The sequence below is a fragment of the Taudactylus pleione genome, unplaced genomic scaffold, assembly GCF_031769625.1.
Source record: "Taudactylus pleione unplaced genomic scaffold, aTauple2 ptg000471l, whole genome shotgun sequence".
Classification (NCBI taxonomy): domain Eukaryota; kingdom Metazoa; phylum Chordata; class Amphibia; order Anura; family Myobatrachidae; genus Taudactylus; species Taudactylus pleione.
In genome coordinates this window covers 3,737,698-3,748,824 of record NW_028284873.1, presented here as the reverse complement: position 1 = coordinate 3,748,824, position 11,127 = coordinate 3,737,698, and the positions used below count along the sequence as shown (strand labels likewise).

The following is an 11,127-nucleotide window of genomic DNA, read 5'->3' as shown; positions in this document are numbered from 1 at the left end:
TATATCCATTAGAATTTGCCAGGTCTGTCACAAAATCCATGGACAGATGTGTCCACGGACGAGATGGTATGGGAAGAGGCACCAATTCACTGGCTGGAGACTGTCGAGGAGACTTATGCTGGGTACACTGAGTACAAGATGAGATAAACTTGGTTACCTCGGTTTTCATCTATGGCCACCAGTAGGTTCTCTTTAGGAACTCAAGAGTCTTACGAATGCCTGAATGACCAGCAAAACGAGATGAGTGGGCCCACGTCAGCAACTGTTTCCTCAACTCCGGGGCCACAAAAGGTCTTTCCAACAGGTGGTTGCAGTTGTATAGTGGCGAACACCTTTGACTCTAGCACGGGTGTATTCCACAGAGTTTCTGGATCACTATCAGTGGACAGTGACCGTGACAAGGCATCGGCCTTCTGATTGAGAGCCCCAGAGCAATACGACAGGGTAAAACGAAAACGGGCAAAAAATATCGCCCACCGGGTCAAGCGACGACTTACACATTGAATATTTTTCAGAAAAAGAAGATTCCTGTGGTCTGTAAAAATGGTAAAAGGGAACTTAGCGCCCTCTAGGAGGTACCGCCATTCCTCTAAGGCCAGTTTAACAGCTAATAGCTCCTGTTCGCTTATGGCATAATTTCTTTCGGCAGGGGTGAATTTCTTTCAGTAGAAACCACACAGGTGAATCCAGTTATCCTCAAAACGCTGGGACAAGACAGCTCCTACTACCTCAGATGAAGAATCCACCTCCAGAAAAAAGGGCCTATTGGTATCCGGTTGTCTCAAAGCTGGTGCTGTTATAAAGGCTTGCTTGAGAAGTTGAAAAGCTGTCTCTGTCTCAGCGGGCCACAGAGCAGGGTTGGCACCTTTACGAGTTAGGGCTGGAATTGGAGCCATCAAAGAGGAGAATCCCTTGATAAAAGGACGATAGTAATTTGAGAAACCAAGAAGTCTCTGGCTTTCAAAGACGTGGGTCGGGACCAATCCAGTATTGCTTGGACTTTTTTGGGGTCCATTTCTAAACCCGATCCTGAAATTATATATATCCAAGAAATGGAATACTTGGTACACCAAACACACATTTCTCCAATTTACAATACAGTTGGTTCTTCCTCAGACGAGACAAGATTTCTTTTACATGATTATGGTGTTCCTCAGGAGAAGATGAAAAAATCAAAATGTCATCTAAGTAGACAACAACTGAGACATATAAGAGATCCCTAAAAATCTCATTGACAAATCCTTGGAAAACAGTAGGTGCGTTACACAGCCCGAACGGCATGACCAAGTATTAAAAGTGACCGTCCCTCGTGTTGAATGCTGTTTTCCACTCATCACCTGCTCGGATACATCCCTTTTTTAAGTTCTCTCGGATGTATTCCGACATGGCGTCAGTTTCTGGTAGGGACAGTGGATAGGTCCGACCACGGGGAGGCGTCTTCCCAGGCAACAAGTCGATAGGACAATCCCATTCTCTATGAGGGGGTAAGATGTTGGCTTGTTTTTCAGAGAAAACATCGGTAAACGATTGATATTCTTTAGGTATAGATGGGGCCTTTGACGTCTGAATTTTCCTCACAGGTCGAATCTTCAGAAGACAAGACCCCTGGCATTCCTTACTCCATGACAGAACCTGCATAGTGTTCCAATAAATTCTGGGATTGTGTTTACGCAACCACGGGTATCCGAGTATAATCTCATGGGAAGCCTTGGGTATGACTAAGAAGCTGATAAGTTCAACATGGAGGGCTCCAATATGAACTACAATAGATTGGGTTCTTTTAGACACAGTTTCATTAGAAATAGGTCTACCATCGATAGATGTCAAGGAGATAGCAGAATCCAAGGTGATGCAAGGAATTTGTAATTTATCTGCCAAATGAGCGGACATGAAATTTTCTGCTGCCCCAGAATCCAGGAGGGCATATACGAATGCAGGACTAGACTTAATGTCTAGAGCTATGGACAAGACAGAGTCATTTTGCTTTGGGGACGGAAGTATTACTCCTGAGTGTCCTCGGGACTAGTTAGGAATGGGCGTTTCCTGACTTGCGGTTACAGGAAGCCCCCAGGTGACCCGTGTCTCCACAGTATAGACAAAGGTTCTTTTGAATGCGTCTCTGTCGTTCTTCTTTAGGAAGAAGGGTATGATAAACCTGCATGGGTTCTTCATCTGTAAGCGAGGGAGAACGGGTAAGAGGAGGATGAGGATGAGGCCTAAAACGAGCTGTTCTGTGCTTCTCAGCTTGGCGCTCTCTAAAGCGTATGTCAACCTTGTTGCAGAGGGAAATTAGATCATTAAGACTAGAGGGTAAATCATGAGTGGCTAGGTCATCCTTTATACGATCCTATAGTCCGTGCCAGAAGGCCGATGTTAGGGCTTCTTCGTTCCATCTGAGCTCTGATGCCAATGTCTGGAACTAAATGATGTACTGACTGACAGGACGGAAACCTTTTTTCAGATTCATAATATGGAATGAAGCAGAAGTGGTACTTCCAGGCTCATCAAAAATCCTCCTGAATGATGTTAAAAATTCTGGATAATTATCCAGTAGTGCATCAGATTGCTCCCAGAGTGGAGAAACCCAATCTAAGGCTGAGCTGGACAGCAGCGACACAATATAGGCCACTTTGGTTTTAGGAGTAGGGAAATTAGAGGGTTGCAAAGTAAAATGTACATCACACTGGTTTAGAAATCCACGACACAGTTTAGGATTGCCATTAAACTTGCCAGGTGTAGGTAAATACAAATGAGGAGGAGCTCCAGAGGCAGATACCAGGGAAGTGAAAGCAGCAGTAACTGCAGGCATACTTGAGGAAGCTAGTATAGCTTGTAAATTATCCTGACGGCGTTCCATTTCTTGCACATATTGTGCTAATTGCTGTTGCATGGTTCTCAATCCTTCCAGGCGAGAAGCCATGCCGTGAATTAAATCTGTTCTGGACTCCTGTCTAGTATCCGAATCCATTTGGTCAGTGCAAACTGTCAGAGTCTGTATTCGTTGTGGACACAGGGTGGAAACAGGAGCAGACACAGGTTTAAACTGAAAGGTGGGTTGTTTAATGTGACTGTTAGAAGACATGAATAATGATTAACTAAAGTCCAGTAATAAGCAAATTGATATATGTGGCTGAAGGGAGCAGTAGTAAATGGGAGTAACAAATGTCCAGATCAGTGACAGAGATGAATCCAGATAAACTGTGAGAGTGAAGTGGAATTCCTGGTTTGCTGAATAGTGGCTGAAGGGGATATACAGTACTTAGGTGATGCAGGCTGAAATGGAAATCCGGAAATGCTGTGATGGGTTGACTGAGGAAACAGGTTCATGCAGAAGTGGGTTAACTGTGGAGACAGGTTCAGGCAGGAGTGAGTCTGGTGGAAGGTGCAGGGCTGATCTCAGCAGTGAGCAAGGCAGAGTGGTGCAGGCTATGCAGGGAGCCAGAGGAGGAGCTGGAGCTAGCACCGGAACACAAGTCTAGGTCTCAGGAGCGTAGAGGTCTCTCTCACAGCTACGCTGTGGACACATTGCACTGACAACTACAGGGAGCTCCAAACACCCTTAAGTACCCAGTAGTGGAACGTGATAGGCCAGAGAGAACAGGTGACCTACAGACGATTAGCTTGCTATGTCACACGGCCAAAGACAACATGGCGGTGCCCAGACACCAGTGACACAAAGATGCCGCTAGACTTACTCTCCACATGCCAGCTCCGACAGAAGGACTGCGCCACAGTGCCCTCACTGGTAAGGACCGCAAACCTCCACGCCACGAAAGCCTGGTCGTGAAACATACTCAGTAGCTTTCTGCCTCGTCAAACACCTACTGAGTCTTTCAGGTCTGACACACGGTACCTCGCCTATAGGTCTGACACACAATCCCTATCTACACTCCAAGCACACGTCTTCTTTCATACACCCTTAGTTTTCTGCGCAGAAAGTAGACTTTTCGCTAATATGGCAGTATGATTTAGTAGTTTTACACGATGTAATCACGCTATCAATACAACAATACTATCAGAACGATTGTTTAAACACATGGCAGCAATACAGGAAATACGTATACACTATTGTGCGATTCGCACTCTAGTGCCCATACAAAGAAACAAACTATTCTCTCCTGCCCCAGGTCCTAGTCAGCACTCCTTGAAATCACATAACACCGGATATCGGTTTCACAACACCAGATGGTGCAGGTTTCGAACAAAGCGCGTTCTTTCCTGCTTATGGCACCTTCCACCCTTTGTTGCGGAACCGAGATCCGTACGCTATTTTGCGATCTCTCAGTAGCGTGACCTCCAAACTACGAGCCCCCAACTATTAATAACCCTAAATCGCTAAACAGAAATAATTGCTTTCCAGACTTGTATTGTGTTTCCAAAGCACAAAAGTTCTTATTGTAATAAAAAGAAAGTTACACGCTTTGATCTAACACAATTAGCACAAAAGACAATTAAATACAAAGGTACAGCCGATACATACGCTAGCGCTCTGGATCCAGATTTCCCGGCATCAAACATGAAGCCTCCATCACACAAAGAAAGAAGATGACTGACTATGGGACTGAGAGTGCTAGTATATATATATCCTTCATAGAGTAGACAATACAATAGAAATCAGCTGGCATAATTCCATTGGTTTTTGTTCTTGGTTCTTCTGGTACGATGCAGGTCATAGGTCCGTTTGTACAGTGATCGTTCAGCTCTCCAACGGCTCTTCGTGTATCTTTCCCGCCGAAGAACTGGTTTAACTTTAAACTAGTATATGACACTACATACAGATTTCACATTCTAACCACTAATTTCATACAATTCATAACTTGCAGACGTATGGTGCGATCTCCTTGCTGATAGAACCAGAGATCTGCAAATAAAACAGTGATTCAGAATGGTACCAAACATGACTTGTCTACCATGTACTAAACCTTAGATATCCAATACATTCATTTCACAACATAATTGATTATATGTAAAATCTCTAATATTAAACTTAATGCTTGGGAACCTTTTTTATGAGAGATTGTATGTGTGAGAGAGAGATTATTGTGTAAAGTCACTAGTATGCTTTGTGCGTCTATGTGTTTTATGCTTATCTGTGCTTCAATGTACAGCGCAACTGTGCGTTGTGCGTCTTGTATATTTTATATGTATTATTTAATGTGCATATAGGTTATGGTAGGACTTTTAACAGTATGCAGGAGCAAAGCAGTCGCACGACTCTAATAGTCTAATATAGCATCATATTGAATGGTTTCGTGCTGACGACACAAGATGGCGTCGTCAGGGGCAACACAAGATGGCATCGCCCGATATTAGTTTAAGATCTGGTCTCAGCCAATCATCTGGCTTCGACATAAGTATTACAGATGTAAGGGGAAGTGGTTGTCCTTATCTGAGGATGCGATCGCAGAGCAAAACATAATGGGTGTGCTAATGTTTTGCTTGCGATTGCAGGATTAGCATACCTTCACAGCGAACGCCTGTATGCAAATTAGCAACTGCAATCCAAGCTGAATCAGGCCCTAAGATGGGCCTGTCTCAAACTAGTAGTAATGTTGTACATGAGTTTACATGAATGGTAAATAAGGGGCATTGACTCATGTACTGCTGGCTGAATGAATTAACTGTTTGGTTTATAGTGTCATATTTTTAGGTATATGATTTAGCTCAATAATATACAGCTTTTCTTGATAATATCCTGTAGCAGTGGTTCCCAAACTTTTTTGAATCATGGCGCCCTAGAGTATCAATGTTGTTTTCACGGCACCCCTAAGCCAATAGTTTGTTATTGAGAATTTTTTTAAAAATGTAGTATGTAGTAAAGTGATGTAAATTGTGCTACCTGTCATCCTATTAATTAGTTATGTGGTGGTGGACAGGTTTGTGCTTCTGTTTGTTCACATATTTACATTACATTGACCATAAATTTTTTTACTTGGTGCTGGACCACCAGCCTGAGGCACCCCTGCAAGTGCCCCAAGGCACCCCAGGGTGCCGCGGTGCACAGTTTGGGAACCACTGTACTATAGGGTTACTTGCTGTTTAGAATGTTTGAAATTGTTTAAATAATGAGAGAGATGGAGATGGCAGAGAGGGTGACCCATGTGGGAGGTGTCTGTCGCCATTAGGAAGGTACCAGGCTGGAGAGGCGCCACTGCCATCTTCTTTACATGTCGGGTGCCCGCTGACAGTTTGTTAACAACAGCCGCGCGATGGCTCCATCCCTGCAGCCAGAGGCAGGAGCTCACTCTTGAGCTCCACCTTCTGGCTCCCACAGTGTATGTAGGGAGAGACGTCATGACATCTCTCCCATAGCGCCGAGCGAGAGGAGATGTCGGACAGCAGCGGGCACAGGTGCGGGGTTTCAGGTAAATATAGTGTGTCTATGTGTCATTATGTGTAATGAGCATTATTACTGTGTCATTATGTGTTAGGGGCACTGCTTCTGTGGGCATTGTGTAAGGGGCACCACTACTCTGGGCATTGTGTAAGGGGTACTACTACTATGTAGCATCGTGTAAGGGGCACTACTACTGTGGTCATTGTGTATAAGGGGTACTACTGTGGGCATAATGTGTATAAGGGGCAGTACTGTTGGCATTGTGTAAAAGGGGCACTACTGTGTGTCGTAACATAAGAGATACTACTATGTGGTGTAATGTGAATCAGCGGCGCTATGTGTGATGTAATGTGAATAAGATTCTGCTACTGTGTGGAGTAATTTGAATTGGGGTACTATTGTGTAGCATTGAACATTACAAGGCTTTTGTGTAAATATGTAGTTGTACATATGTGAACATGCTATAGGTATGTGTACAGCTTTTCCCACAAGACCATGCCCCTTTATCTTTTTTGGTCGCGCGCCACAGTACCCCTGGGGGCACCCAAAAAAATATTTGCTTGCCTAAAAAATTGGGATCGGGCCGGCCCTAGATGACCTTACCTATTCCTGGCAAGTACAGTCCTGGAAATCCGGGTCAAACTACTGTGCACATAAGTTGCTAGTGAAATAGAGAAAACCTCAAAGGTAGAGTACAGGTTTTTCTCCAGAAAAGGAGCCCGGATTGCATAGTGGAGCTGCTAAATCTGTATTGCTGTAGTAAACGTCATTGGGAATAATTGTATGGAATACTTAAACTGGCCACACATCTAAAGATTATCTGTCTAACCAGCCAACTAGTTGATTGGTTGGAATGGAATTCTGGTAACGTATGGGAGTAACTGATGATCAGCAATTTGCTGCTAAATGGCAGAAAACAGATGAATATGGTCGGTCAGACAAGTTTGTTAAATGTTTCATCTAAACAATTTGTTCAAACAACAGTTTTTGTCCATTTTCCGGCATTTAGGAGCAAATTGCTGATTGTCATTTGCTTTCATACCTTACCAGATTTTCATTCCAACCAATCAATTAGTTGGATGGTTGGACAGATAATCTTTAGATGTGCGGCCAGCTTTAGTGCGCTGTCAATTAGCAGCTAGTCAGAGGTTGTCAGCCTCTAAATGGATGGAGATATATATATATATATATATATATATGGAGACCAGCGCTAAAATAACCAATTATGGTAGATATATTATAGAGAAACGCATGTATAAAGTATATAAAATAACATTACATATACATGAACATTGATTAATTAAATAAATATCTCATGGGGTCATGAATAGAAAAAATCTTTCAAATGATTCAGCTGCTAGGAGCAGAGCCGTAACTAGACTTTTTGGTGCCCTGTGCCAGAAAAAGCATTGACGCCCCCCTCATTTTCCAAAGGGACATAATGCACCCAAAAAAGGGCCATGGCTTCATAGGGGAGGCTAGGAGATGCTGGGGATGAAATAAGAGGAAGCTACAAGCAAGAATGATAATAAACAGAAATTTGACAGGCCCAAACAGCGCCCCCTGACCTGTGGTGCCCTGTGCGAAGGCACCGGCCGCACTACCCTAGCTACGGCCCTGGCTAGGAGATCCCCTGATTGGATAATAGTTAGGACACCAATATATCCTGGTATCATTTGCAATAAGGATTTTGTAAGCTTAGCCGGTACAGCAAATATTTACCAAGTGAAAGTGTCTGGCAGTCCAATTAACAGATCACCACAAAGGCAAGTTGAAATATGGTCCACTTGTAGCTGTATCCTGAGTCCAGTTGGAAAGAAAACAATCCAAGTACGGTAGTATGTCCACCAAGGGCAGGAGAAACTCCAAAGTCAATGCAGCATCAGTGAAAGGTATTTTAAAAGTGCTTAACGCGTATCGCTGGATAATATGACTCCAGCTTCATCAGAAGCTTCTAATTGGACTGCCATTCTAAGACACTTTCACTTGGGAAATATTTGCTGTACCTATGCATACAAAATCCTTATTGCAAATGATACCAGGATATATTGGTGTCCTAACCATTATCCAATCAGGGGATCTCCTAGCATCTGAATCATTTGAAAGATTTTTTCTATTCATGCCCCCATGAGATATTTATTTAATTTATCGATGTTCATGTATATGTAATACGTTATTTTATATACTTTATACATCCGTTTCTCTATAATATATCTATAATTGGTTATTTTAGCGCTGGCATTGGGAATAAGATGGGGTACACTGTCCCCAGTCACCACACCTGAGGCCTCCTGCTAGCACTGGTACTATGCAGGACATACATGCTTATGTCTTACATGACATTACAAACATGCGCAGTTCGTAATAACTTGTGCATTGCGTTCTGTGAACAGATCTAATCTAACGATCTTCCTGGGACCCAACTACTTTTCCTGCAATAATAACAATGTCGTCATCTTTCTGTGACCGGCGCCAGCTAGCCCAAGTGACAGTAGTGTCACCTTAATGCGGGACTCTCGCTGCACATAACATGGCGCGGGCCCTTTAAAGAATTCCGCGCTCCAACTTTCACGGAGTTTGGTGGTTGCCCTGGTAGCTGCCCTTCCCCCTCCCCCAGCCAATCACCTCCTCCCGCCATTGCCGGCGCCAATGCCCTGACCCCGCCCTGTTCCTTGTCAAGGAAACTGATACGGAAGGCGGGGGCAGCGACCGGAGGCACGCCCACTGGGTTAGGCCATTCGACGATGGTCCAGACGTCAGACGGCCGCGACCAATGAGAATGCAACAGGCGGGAGAGCTGGGCGTGAAACTCTCGTTGCTGACGTCAGAGGGAGAGGATAGCAACAGTTGCCTTGAGACCCCCGGCGCCATAGTGACTGTAGCCGTGGAGACTGTTACTTGCCAACCGGAGACACACGATCAGCAGTGGCCGGAGGAGCAGCCCGGGACCGCGGGGCCATAACCCTCACATCACCACGCAGCTAACCGCACAGGGAGACGGACCCAGGTGAACAGCTCACCCGCACTGCCAGGCCTACACTGGGGATGGGACACCAGGCAGCTAGGCTCAAGGCAGTAGATAGGGCTACTAGTGGTAAAAAAAAAGTAGTTTTACACTGGCGAGTGCAGGTACGATCTGTTATACTGGGGGAGGTAGTAACATGCACACAGTATATGAATCTCTGTGTGTATCTATATATAGTATTCCAGCAAATCGATATAGGGCCATCTATTAACATGCATTCAGTGCATCCTCTACCTGGTGACATGTCATTTAGATGATAGTTTTCGATCTCCTTCAGATAAACTGAACTTTTAAATGTTTTTTTTTTTTCATGCCGAAGTTTAGTGGTTTCTATAGTAACAAGTAGGTATGCTTCAGCTGATGAGCAATCATCGGTTATAGTTTCATGATTTTGCAAATGCACATGAAGTTTCCAAATCCTATGCAATTCGATACCCCAAATGTAATGTGACAAAAAAACATGCAAGCACACAAACCTAGATTCTTTTTTTTCCCCCAGCTTTCCCCAGTATTGAGTGACCCATCCCAAGTTTTAAGCAGTATTTCAGGATTCATGCATTTCATTATTTGTATATATATATGTGTGTGTATAATATATATGCCACTTGCAGATATAGGTATAGTGCATTATTCTAAAAATTGAGTGTTGTACTAATATAGAATATTGTGCAACTTTCATTGTTTAAGAATTGATCAAATTGGCATAAAAGACAGGATTCCCCTAGTTATGTAAATGAGCAGATGTGCTCTTTCCCCACACACCTGTCCTGGTCACCTGGGAGCAAACACCGACAGAGCTCTTCAGCAGTGACTGATTTCCCTGGCAAAGTGGCTTGTACAAAAAAATATGGTTTTGATGCCATTAAAGATCTGTCTAGTTATACACCTGAAATGGTTACCGTATTGATTTTCAAACACTCTCCTATAATTTTTGCTAAATACTTATTTTTGTTCTGCCATGGCCTTTATATCTGCCAGAGAGGATTGTTTATTACCATCACCAATGGATACTCGCAGCTCAGCCAATTTTGTGCCATATCTGAGGGCAATGATCCTAAGCAACTCTGCTTATATGATAATCTACGAGCTGTGGTGAAAATGCAGAAGAGAGAAAGAAAAATAAAAGCGTGTATTTGGTAAACCAATTAATGTACAGTAATTTAAAGAACTTTGTTAATTTCTCTTGCTTTTAGCATTCTCTTTTGTATCCTCCAAAGGACTCAGGCTTTTATTTGCTCTTGTGTAGTCCATGAACAGATGCTGCAAGCATATTCTATTTAGCATTGCTGCTTTGTGTCCCGTTGCAGTCCTATTAAATGATTTTTATCAATGGAAATAGCCTGTTGAAATATTTGTCAATGCTGGATCTAATTTCTACAGTGGCCTTAACCCATGATGTCATCTTCTAGCTCATATGTCACTGTAAAGAATATGTTAATGCAGTTTGTTGCCATAAAATCACTGTGATCATCTAATAATTATCCCTATTTTACTGAAACTTCTTTAGAGTAGTCATTTATACTTTTTGGCACTGCATGATACAAAATGAACTCAGCTGGCATTGTTCCTAGACTGTTGCTATAGTAACTGCAGCCAGGATTTAGTTTATTGCTTGAGATTTGTGGGTTTATCCTAGTAGTCACATACTCCATTACCGGCTCACACCCCTTTGTCCCAATTGAGGATTTCAGTTACAGCAGAACTTTGTTAGATAGGCAACATCTCTTCTAGATTTCCTATAAAAAGTTCAGAATTCTCACGTTAA

The 11,127-nt window shown here is 43.2% G+C and overlaps 1 protein-coding gene across 2 annotated transcripts in view; it reads left to right on the top strand.

The window, feature by feature from the left end:
• Positions 1–9,135: 9,135 nt before the first annotated feature.
• Positions 9,136–11,127, top strand: part of RFX2 (regulatory factor X2) — a 78,805-nt gene continuing 76,813 nt past the window's right edge. The window contains exon 1 of one of the 2 annotated variants that reach the window (XM_088448906.1): positions 9,136–9,344. The gene's annotated coding sequence lies outside the window, so the exon portion shown is untranslated. The remainder of the gene's footprint in view (positions 9,345–11,127) is intronic. The other variant, XM_088448907.1, reaches the window with a different exon arrangement.